Here is an 11,892-nt window from a genome sequence, read left to right as displayed (position 1 = left end):
GAAATGTGATCATGCCAATTTTTGGAGCCAACATTAACATGCACCCAGGGGATGCTGGGCTCTGTCCGCCTGCCCAGGATACGGCTGGTGAGATTTGTGCAAGAGGGGTAGAAATGGATCATGGGACCAGCCTTGCTCATTGTGGGGCGGCAAATCAAAGAGTTTTAAGCAACGGGAGACGTCCAAGAGAGGAGCAGAGTGGTGCAGTGGCCGAAGAAGAGTTCCTTAGACACGGGGTGTCACGGAGCCACAGGATCGGTGCTACCACCAGCTTTTAAACAGTCCCTTGGAGGATCCCCATGTCAATGGGCCAGACCCCAAGGGGTCCCACTCGTCCTTCAGGATGGGTGATGTGGCCTCACTGCCTCCTGGCCTGAGCCTTTGGGCTCCAGCCCTCCAGCTTCACACCGTGAGCTCTGCCCGGCAAGTCCACGGGAAGGAGGAGCCATGCCAGCCAAGGGGCCCCGCAGAGCGTCCAGTTCTTCAGGAGGAAGAAAACAGCTACTGCTGTTGCTCACTGCAAAAGAGGAAATGGTCTCATTAAAGTGAATGGAGACCCCTGGAAATGATTGAGCCTAGAACCCTGCAGTATAAACTGCTTGAACTGTTCTCCTCCTGGGCAAGGAACACTTTGCTGGTGTTGACATCCGAGTCCGTGTTAAGGGTGGTGGCCATGTAGCACAAATCTACGCAATTCGTCAAGCTATTTCCAAAGCATTGGTGGCTTATTAACAGAAGTATGTTGACGAAGCTTCCAAGAAGGAAATCAAGGACATCTTAATCCAGTATGATGGGACCTTACTGGTTGCAGATCCTCGTCGTTGCAAGTCCAAGAAGTTTGGTGGACCTGTTGCTCGTGCATGCTACCAGAAGTCTTACCGTTAAAATTGTTCTTTACCCTTGTATCTTGCAATAAATATGAGGAAAAGTTAAAAAAAAAAAGTCCATCTGAGCCCGACTGAGCTCCTGGACAGAGACCTGCCCACCCTGCAGGCCCAGTGCACCTCAGCCGGCATTTGCAGGGACACCCGGCAGCCCTTTCCCAACACAGCCGGGTTTATTGGTCACCTGGGACCCAGCACGGGGAAGCCTGAGATTAGCAGAGAGAAGCCATGGTTAAGGTTAAGCCAGAGCACATCCTGGCCAATGCCAGGGCTCCCTGGGGCCAGGCTGCCATAGGAACGATCTCTGCTCTCGCTGTCTGTCCCGGTGCCTTTGTCTGTCAGTCCCAGGGGCGAGCTCCATGTGTCTGTGAGCTCAGCACTTAACCCCTCCCCCTTTGTCCTCCTGCTAGGGGTCTTTGCTGGGCTTCCCTGCAGAGCGGTGGGGGGATCTCCTTCCTCCTGGTCCTTGGTAGCTAGGTGTGAATGTCCCGGCCAATGGGAATTCCTTTGTCTCCCCCGCTCCTCCATTCACGTGTGCACTCTGCATGTTAACAGCTCTGCTCTCCAACCAGGTGGCTGCGTGTGTCACACCCCTTGTCCCTTCCCTTCACACTCAGTACAGAGCTGTGCAAAGCCCACAGACATGCACAGGAACCCATAAAATATGACCAATATTCCCACATTTGTCACACCTCAGTCTTCCCCCTTCCAGACCAAACTGAGCAAAGCCCCTTTCACCAGCAACCACAGGCAGTTCGAACCCACAAGCGCTATCCAGAGATGCCAACAACAATTTCCCATCCCAGGAGTGTCTGTCCTACCAGGCCCTTTCAGGATGCTTACAGCCCAGTTTCCAGTGCATGGTTCAGAGCAGTTCTAGGTCTGGGCTGTCAGGTGACACTTGTAGGCTGCACATGGGAAGTTTTCATGTGGCTCTTTGGCCACCCTGTGACACTGGCAGACCAGGTGCCAGCTCATGCCAGAGCCCCAGGTCAATCTTCAGAAGTTCAAGAGCTGGGGCGCTCCTGCCGGGACTCGGGGCTTCAGCCCTATGGCTGGGTGGTGGGATAGGGGCTTCTGCTCTGTGGGGTCGCCGCGTGGGGCGTGCCTGCTGGGGCTTGGGGCTGAAGCTCCTCTCCCACTGAAGCCCTGAGCCCCAGCAGTTGCCTCCCATGGGGCTGAAGCCCAAATATCCCCCTCCCTGCTGGGCAGAAAGCCCTACTCCTACCCTTGCCGCAGGCCAGAAGCCCTGAGCTCAGAGCCGTAACTAGGTATTTTTGCGCCCGAGGCAAGAATATAAAATTGCGCCCTCCCCCAGGGCCGGCTCTTCGGCGGCAGTTCGGCGGCGGGTCCCTCAGTCCCTATCGGAGGGAAGGGCCTGCCGCCGAATTGCCGCCAAAGAATGAATGAAGCGGCGGCAGTAGAGCCTGTGATTTTGGGGGGTCAATTCATGATTTTTGACTGCTTGGGCTGGCAATTGGTTCCAGTCCAGTTCCAATCCCGAGAGGGACTCACAGGTGAGGAGAGGAGGGAGGTGCTGGATATCAGCAGTGGCCACTAGGGATCAGCCTGTGTCCTGAGAATGCCGGGAGTCCAGGTCTGCAGGGCAGGATCAGCGGTGGCAGGTTTGTAGAAATTTTGGTGGTGCCCAGAACCCGCCCCCACCCAAACTCCGCCCCCCCACCCGCCCAAGGCTCTGGGAGGGAGTTTGGGTGAGGGAGGAGGTCTGGGGTGCAGGCCCTAGGCTGGGGCAGGGGATTGGGGTGCAGGCTCTGGGAGGGAGTTTGGGGATGGGAGGGGTGCAGAGGAATGGGGTGCAGGGGTGAGGGCTGTGCGTTGTGGCTGCGGATGAGGGGTTTGGAGTGTTGGAGGTGCTCAGGGCGAGAGTAGGGGTGAGAGCTCTGGGGCTGGGAATGGGAGGTTTGGGGTGCTGGAGGGGCTCAGGGCTCGGGCAGAGGGTCAGGGTTTTGGGGGTGAGGGCTCTGGCTGGGACAGGGGATGAGGTGTTTGGGGTGCTGGAGGGGCTCAGGGCTTGGGCAGAGGGTGCAGTGGGGGTGAAAACTCTGACGGGGGGTGTGGGCTCTGGGGTGGGGCAGGGCTGGGGATGAGTTTGGGGTGCAGGCAGGCTGCTCCGGGACAGGGTCCAGAGAGGAGGACTCCCCACAGCCCTTTCCCTGCCGGCAGCAGCGAGCTCTCGGGGAGGAGCCCCCCTTTCCTGCCCCCCAGCAGCACACTCACCCCCACCACTATCGCTGCAGGTGCTCCTCGGGCCCCTCTCAGGTCCAGGAATCTCCCTCGCCTCCCCCTTGGTGGGTGCCGGGGGGGGGGGCTGCGTGCGCCTCCTCCCCTGCTGTTGCCCCTGACTGTAGCCTCACTGGGGGTGAGGGATGGGGCTGTCTCCTTGCCCAGCATGGGGCAGGAGCAGTGACTGTGAGTGGGTGGGGGGCCTGGGCTGGTGGAGGGTCACACCGGAAAATGAAGAGGTCTGAGGGGGAAGAGCAGGTTCAGAGTCAGTGGCACTAGGTGATGGGGACGAGATGGGGGTCGGACCCTGCGGCAGCAGTTGCTGCAGGGAGGCAGCATGGAGCTGCAGGGGAGAGACAGGGATGCTCTGCTCTGGGGGGGGAGCAAGTCGGGGCCGGGGGACACTCGGGGGAAGCACGGGGGGGCCGCAGGTGGGGCCGGGGGGAGAGCACCTGGGTTATAAATAGCTCCGTGCCAGCAGGTTTTTTTCCCCTCTCCACCACTTGCTGCAGCTTTGTGCGCCCGAGGCAAGTGCCTCACTCACCTCGCCCTTGTTCCAGCATCCCCCAAACAGTCTGGTAGGCAGAGAATGGGGGGGGGGGACTTTAACTATAAAAGAGCCGCATGTGGCTCACGAGCTGTCACTGCCCCCCCGTCCCCCCCCCCTATAGATCAAAGTGACTGTTAACTGTATAAAAGTGTATCTGGTGTTTAAACTTCATGAAAACTCGTAGGATGCTGCGTGCATTGTTTTCACTGTTCTGTACCCATTATAATGTAGCGAATATTTACATTGTGTTACCCTGGTAACTAAATGACCCACCAAAGAAGCCATGTGAAATGCAAATGAAGAACATGAACTGAAAAATGCTAATTTCAAAGCAAGTGACCACTGTGTGTGATACCTGGCGGTCAAAGACTCAAAATCCATTCCTCACTCTCCGGCAAGGAAAAGTCCACGTGGGGAGTGACACTGTCGGCTTGTTAGCTGTCAGAAAAAACTATAAGTGCGGCTTCAAGGAAGGATCCTGGCTCTCCAGACTGTTTGGACTCTCACAGGGAAGGGTACCAGATGCAAAGCGGAGAGCCCCAGGGGCAGTCTGGGTACCTTGAAAAGACTGTTGGGAAAGTGGCAGTTTATTCCATCACTGCCATCGTCTGGAATTACAATCTGTGACTCACTTGTACACGTATTTTACCTGCTTTAACCTCTCAAGAACTTTCATTTCCTTTTCTTAGCGAATAAACCTTTAGTTAGTTGGCTATAGAATTGGCTGCCAACGTTGTCTTTGGTGTCAGATCTAGGGCTGTCTGTGACTCCCTGGTCAGACTGGTACTGTGACCCAGAAGTTCACGTTTGTCACTGGCTTGGTGAAATCTTTAGAACCCACCACCAGTTTGGGGTGTCTGCCCTGTTTTCTGACAGTGCCCTGAAGTCAGCGCTCACAGCTGTGAGCCACTTCAGACAGCGTGACATCCCCAGGGTTACTTCCTGCAGCCCTCCCCGTGCCCCCCACCCGGAGCTAGTGAAGGGCCCACCGCCGAAGACCGGGAGCGCCGCCCCGTCAGTAAAAGCGCCGCAGAACGCAGGGCTGAGGAGGGAGGGGCTGGAAGGAGTGTTCCTTTCCCTTTAAGAGATCCCCACCTCCCCACCCACGTCCAATCCCCGAACTAATAGGAGTGGCCCGGAATGTGAACCCCTCACAGCACCGCCAGCCGCGCCTTATTAGGGCAGGGCCTCGCGCATGCACAAAGTCCCCCGTCCGGCCAGGGGTGGGGGCTCCAAGTGGTTGGCCTCGGCAGTGGCCGCGGAGCCAAGGCGGGGGGAAGCCCAGGGACCCCGGGACCTGCCCGCCCCGTGGGGGCAGCGGCGGGAGCAGAGCCGGAGGCGGCCAGCCCCATGCACAGCCTGCAGGGAGCAGCGGCGGGAGGGCCCAAGGGTGCCCCCGGTGGGGTGTGAGTGCCGGGAGGGAGGGGCCGGCCGGGGGGGCATGTGCTGCTGGCGCGGGGGGATGATGCGGAGCGAGTGAAGGTCCCGCCGCCGAGGTGCCGCCGAAGACCCGGGTGAGTACACGCGCCGCAGCAGGTGGTGCCTTTTTGTCTGATCGTTCCCCCGTTTCCTCCATCTGGCTACGCCACTGTGATGGACCTCTCCTCCATGAACTTATCTAGTGATTTTTTTCTGGCAAGGAGTTCCACAGACTGACTGTGCGTTGTGTGAAGAAATACTTAATTGTGTTTGTGTGAAACCTGCTGCCTATTCACCCCTGCTGGGCAGTTCGGAGTGAATACCCCAGTTGGGAAATGGTTGTAAATACAAGTGTGGGCTCTGCCTTTAACCACCTGACGGTGTCTGTGAGAAATCCAGTGGTGAGCGAGGTGAGGTGCTTGGTGACGAATCTGCTCTGTTCCAGTAAATGAAGAGGAAAGCTGGCTAAAGCAGCGTGTAGTGAGGTGCGAGATCAGGTGAGACTAAATATGCATGTTGTTGTTTGTTGTGTTGAAACCGATTTTGCAAAAGTTTTCGTCCATTTGCTAATAAACCTACTTGTTTGAAGCGGCTGCTTAACACTGTCTCACTGACTCCTGTCTCGCTGCTCACTGACTCCTGTCTCGCTGCTCACTGACTCCTGTCTCGCTGTCTCACTGACTCCTGTATCGCTGCTCACTGACTCCTGTATCGCTGCTCACTGACTCCTGCTGGGAAGAGATGCGCAGCGGGGCTGGAACAATTTCTATTGTGGGGGTGCTGAGATCCACCGATCCAAACTGCAAACCCTGTATAGGATGGAGACCAATTCAAGACAGGGGGTGCAGCAACACCTGTTGCCAGCTTTGCCTGTTGCTCTGGGGGTCTGCTCGTTTATTAGGTTGACTCTCCTGTGGGGGCGGGGGGGTTCGACAATCCTGTCAGTATATTGCTTGTGTCACTTGTGTTCTCATACGGAGCTCTACTTCTCCCTTCTGCCAGCTCTCTTCCAGTGGAGCTTCCTGCAGTGCCGAGGTCCCCCAGGGCTGGGCTCTTCCCGCCCTAGAATCAGATGAACACACACACGTTAACAGAGCGCGTCTGAGCGGACTGGGTAATCAGCGCTCCCAAGCTGACCCCTTGTATGTCCCTGGCCTCAGCAGGCTGGTTGAACAGCAATTTCAAACTGTTACCCTCGTAAGCCCTTGGACGCGGCGGGCTGGACTAAACAGCCCTTTCTAAGCTGCCACCCTCATATGCCCCCAGGTTGAGCACGTCCCTATCCCCACTTTCATGCCACTGGATGAGCAAACCCCACAGGATCTTTGGGCGCTGCAGGGATCTTTAGCTTAGGTACAAAGTGTGTTGCTGCAGAATGAATGGGGAAGCCAAACACACCCACGGGATGTGGGGGGAGAGAGACGGGGCGCGGGGAGAGAAAGAGAGAGAAGCAATTAGCTTAACCATGAAAGTTATTTATTTCCAGGTAGTAACCACACCAGGGGAGCCAAACAAACACAACAGTTACAATATCAAATCTAACTTATATTGGATTACAAAGTTAGGGCTAGCAAACCATAACCGATCACACACGGCAGGGTCAGGAGGCTACACCTAGAGAGAGACAGAGAGAGAGAGAGAGAGCTGGATCTCACCACTCCGTGAAGCTCGAATTGATCAGGGTTCCCAGGTGATGGTGGAAGATGAGAGTCCAGAGGGCTGGAGACAGGCAGAGCTCCCAGCACAATTATTCAGGTAAAGATGAATTCCCCATGGAACAGATACAGAGTTTGTATCCAGGCGTGAGAACACTGACTTGAGCGTGAGTAGGGGTTCTCATAGGAAAACAACAATGGTTCAAGGGAGAACATTAGGTTTGTTTATGGATAAACTGATGACTCAAGGGAGTATCCCAACGTTGTTTTGTTCAGGCTAGACAATAGCAACTGCTCATTCCTGGCTATGGGCTGTGTTGCTTCCACGGAGCTCATAATGCAATTAGGCAGCTTCAGTATTTTGGATACCAACAGAGGATTTATTACTAGAATTGGTCTGATAATTACTGGGCTGGGTGCATGCAGGTGTGGGTTCATGAACTTCTGGAGCAGAGATTTCCCATCATGCAGTGCCTCCCTGCTTTTCGGGTCCCAGAGTTCAGTGCAGTTCTTGCCTTGGAGTTTCTGTTCTCCATTCTGCACACTAATGGAGATGCCTCCCTGTCCCATCTTTATATATATGGAGCGTGGTGTGTGGGGGGGTCCATCATGGGTCAGACAGGCTGGATACAATGCCCTGGTTCCCCAAGAACACCGAGCTGGTACTGCTAACACGCCCCAGCACCTCCAGTTTCAGCACCTCCAGAGACATGGGAGTGACCGATGTGTCAATATGTGGTTGACGTAGATTTATAGATTTCAAGGCCAGAAGTGAGCATCTAGTCTGACCTCATGCACAACACATGCCAGAGACCTGCCCCAAAAGAATTCCTAGGGCAGATCTTTCAGAAAAACACCCCTCGTGACTTAAAAATTGTCAGTGATGGAGAATCCACCATGACCCTTGTTGTTTAAGTTGTTCAAATATATAATTATTCTCACTGTTAAAATGTGAGGCCTTATTTACAGCCTGAGTTTGTCTAGCATCAACTGTCAGCCCTTGGATTGTGTTTCACCATTCTCTGCTCAATTGAAGAGTCCATCATTAAACATCTGTTCCTCCTGGAGACACTTATAGACCCTAATCAAGTCACCCCTGAGCCTTCTCTTTGAATGAGCTCCTTGAGTCTATCGTATAAGGCAGGTTTTCTAATCCTTCAGTCATTCTCTCATGGCTCTTCTCTGAACCCTCCCCAATTTATCAATCTCCTTCTTGAACTGTGGGCACCAGAACTGGACCCAGGATTCCAGCAGCAGTTGCACCAGTGCCAAATACAGAGATAAAATAACCTCTCTGCTCCGACTCGAGATTCAGGCCTAAGAGCAGGAGAACTGTGTAGTCCCATGCCACGGTGGGGAAGGGGACAAGGCCTGGCACCGGAGGAGGTGCACTCAGAGAGACTAGGGAGGGGACAGCAATCAGCCCTGTGACTATGAATAAAATACAAGGCCTGCTCCAACCAAAACGCAAGTTGAAAACCCTAAAGTTGATTTAAAGCTTATCATTTTAATGAGGGCTCCTACAGTAATTGTGTCATGCTCTTTTTTCTTTCTAATTGCTTTTCAATAATGATGATTTGGAAGTATAGTGCTTAAAAAACAACAGCATTACATATTTTAACTTTGATTAGAATTGGGTGAGTAAAAATCAGTTCAGGTAAAAAAAAATCCACATTTTTTCAGACTTTTTGGTGCACCAAAGAAGTTTCTTCGGAGTGCTCCAAAGCAGGGATTCGAATCTCAGGTCTTGTCTACACCACACAGCTTTTAGAGACTAGGCTGGGTCGACGCATCTTGTCGCTAAAAGTTGGTGTGTGAAAGCTCTTTGTCACCACTTGCTGACAACATACTTCCAGCCCCGTAGGCGCATTCACACTCCCCACCGCAAAACTTTTGTCTTTCGGGTGGGGGGGGCGGGGCTTTTTTAAGCATCTGCAAAAGACAAAAGTTGTGTTGACAGTGTGCCAGTGTAGACAAACCCTCAGGCTCCCATACCTAAGGCAAGAGCATTCACCCTTCGGCTAAAGGTCACAAAGATGGTGTGAAATGCCATCAGCCCCACCTCCAACTCCATCTGCTCCTCCTCTGTCAGTTTTGTCACTGATCAAAACCATTCTGGTGAAATTTACAGATTGTTTCGGATTGACGAAAACTGAATTTTTTCAGTGAATAAACTATTGGTCTGGGGCTGGGGAGGGGGGAGCGGGGGAAGCACCCTGCTCTGATTGTGATAATCTGTGGACATATCAGGAGGACAGGAGGAAATTCATCAGGAATTGTCTTGGCTGTTAATAATGCAACATTCCTCCCGGGGGAAAAAACTAATGGAGATATGCCTTTGACATTCCTTCAAATGGCTTTTCATGTTTTTTTATTTTCCTCACCTTCGGCTGGGTCCTGCCCTTTGACACCCAGAATTGATCAGCTGTGATGTTCAAAGCCAGAGAAATGCCACTGAGTGGAGCCTTGGATGAACAACACTTTCGGGGGTACAGGGTGAATTGCAACTTCCTGCTTATCGTGCAAGGGAGCCCTGTCTGTGCCCACTCCGGGGAAATTGGTCCCAAATCACCTGCCTGTGTTTTGGCTGCCTGACCGAGCTGGAAAGCAGCACACTGCTGCCCACAGCCCTCTCCCCCACCTCTCTCTCCCTGAGGAGCAGTGCTGCCTTTGCCCTTCCCTCTCGCCAACCCAGATGCAGCCCACCCCTGGGCCATCCCGGTGGCTGCAGACTCAGCGCTGCACTGGCACCCAGGTGGCCAGACACTCAGAAACCCACCGGTGTTAGCAGGGCCATGAGCCCTCCAGCCACTGCCTGATCTGCAGAGCCAGTGCGAACGGGTGCATACCCTCTGGGTACGTCTACACTGCATGGTGAAGCTGGATTTCTGGGAGCCGGGCTTGTGGAGTTGGTTTTTTCAAGCTGGATATCAGTGTCCACACTGCAAGCCTGGGTTTAGAATTGCTGGCGCCAGGTCAAAGCCATACGAACACGTCCATACTAACTACACCAGCCAGAGCTTCCGGCTTGGGTCTGTGGCGAGAGCTGTGTCCACACTGCAAAATGACAGGGCTTGGACCCACGGCACAGTGGATCACAGGCTCTGACGCACCCCCTAGCAGGGTCCTAGCACCCAGATCCCGAGTGCTTGCTGACCTGAATCACAGCGATCTGTGTGCGTGTAGATAGAAGGGGGGCTTGGGATCAAACCTGAGTCAGAGCCCAGGCTTGGTGTGCAGTGTAGACACACCCGGCAGGAGGAGATACCACACTGTCTTAGCTTCCAGCGTCCCACGACAGCTCAGGATGATCCCTGAGCAGCTTTGCAGACAGATTCCTTTGTGCAACAACTGGTCAGTTTCATCCAGGGCCCAAACCCACCAGTGGTGTAACTTGGCTTTAGCTCCATTGCTTTCAGCAGAGCTAAAAGCATAAGCCTATGTGTGCCTCGGTTTCCCCTATATTTATGGCAGCCGGGGATCTGGGGTGGACTAGCTGCCCACCCAAAAGAAGAACTGGTTTTATTGTAGCTGCAGAAATAACCCACTGCCCCAGAGAACACAGACATTGCCGGCCAGAAAATCAATCCTTGTGTTGTTCAATTTTTGTATTTATTGGAACGATCGACAGTGCACTTTGCTTTGTAGGGGCTGGACTTCCCCGAAGTGGGGTGGTTTACAGTCAGGAGAACTGGCACAAGCTGAAATTGCATGCACAGAGTGTTTCCAAAAGAAAACATGACCTGTGGTGTCCTGGCTACGCCGCATCTGCCAGGAAGGGAGCGCTCTGAAAAATGAACCCGACATGGAGATTTCAAAGTGGCCCCGATGGGTCTTGCAGTGCCTGAGAGGGTGCCCAGCTGCAGCTCCACCCTGCCTCCAGCACAGCTCCTTGTCTGCTGCTCCCCTTAACTCAGCCCCGCTCAGCTCCGCCAGCTCCAGCTCACATGGAGGCCAGGACCCCGCGGGCCTCACTCCCTCATTGGCCGGCCTTGCCTTGCCAACCAGGTTGACCTGGAGCGTTGGCCTCTCCCCTTTCGCCCTGGGGACTGTCAGTGGGAGGGTCTTGAGTTCTCACCACCCCTTCCCCATTCTTGTGGTACCGGAAGAGCCAACCAAAAAACCCCCCCAGTCCATTTCAGTAGGGGGACACAGGACTCAATTAATAAAGAATTAAAGGGGGGGTAGTGTAATTATGCAAATCAACAAGGGTTTATAGAAAATACATGCTGTAAAACTAACTTGATATCTGTTTTTGATGAGCTAACGAATGTGATTGATAAAGGTAACAGTGTTGACAGAATTTATTTACATATACAATCAGTTGCACACCTACAAAAAAGGAAATGATTGCGTAGGAAGGAGTACTGTGGAAAGGGATCAGGTGGGGGGGTCATAGTGGATCACAAGCTAAATATGAGTCAATGAGTGTAACGCTGTTGCAAAAAAACCAAACATCATTCTGGGATGTATTCGCAGGAGTGTCGTAAGCAATACAGAAGAATTCTTCTGCTCTACTCAGAACTGATACAGTCTCAGCTGCAGTATTGTGTCCAGTTCTGGGCGACACATTTCAGAAAGATGTGAACAAATTGGAAAGAGTCCAGAGAAGAGCAACAAAAATGATCAAAGGTCTAGAAAACATGATCCATGAGAAAACGGTTAAAAACACTGGGCATGTTTAGTCCTGAGAAAAGAAGAATTGGGGGACCTGATACCAGTCTTCAAATACGTGAAGGGCTGTTCTAAGCAGATGGTGATCGATTGTTCTCCGTGTTCCAAGATGTAATGGGCTTAATCAGCAGCAAGGGGGATTGAGGTTGGATATTAGGAAAACCTTTCTAATTGATAGGGGGGTTAAGCACCGGAATGAGGTTCCCACGGAGGTTGGGGAATTCCCCTCATTGGAGGGTTGTAAGAACAGGTTGGACAAACACCTGGCAGGGCTGGTCTAGGTTTACTGGCTCTGATTCAGCGCAGGGGGCTGGACTATAGGATCCCACAAGGTCCCTTCCAGCCCTGCAGTTCTCTGATTCTCGACATTCTCTGAAAGACAAGGAGATGGCAGGTAAGGGCCCTCTTCAGAGCCTAGCAGCGAGGGAAATTAACCAATGAAACAGTGTTCCATGGGCTGTGTTAA

General features: G+C 53.4%; 1 pseudogene; it reads left to right on the top strand.

Annotated features, from left to right (window-relative positions):
- The first annotated feature begins 51 nt into the window (after nt 1-51).
- Nucleotides 52-1,062, top strand: LOC128845198 (40S ribosomal protein S16-like; annotated as a pseudogene).
- Nucleotides 1,063-11,892: the final 10,830 nt, after the last annotated feature.

Source organism: Malaclemys terrapin, chromosome 11 (genome assembly GCF_027887155.1).
Source record: "Malaclemys terrapin pileata isolate rMalTer1 chromosome 11, rMalTer1.hap1, whole genome shotgun sequence".
Classification (NCBI taxonomy): domain Eukaryota; kingdom Metazoa; phylum Chordata; order Testudines; family Emydidae; genus Malaclemys; species Malaclemys terrapin.
The sequence above is the reverse complement of the archived record's forward strand: the minus strand, read 5'-3'. Positions and strand labels throughout refer to the sequence as shown.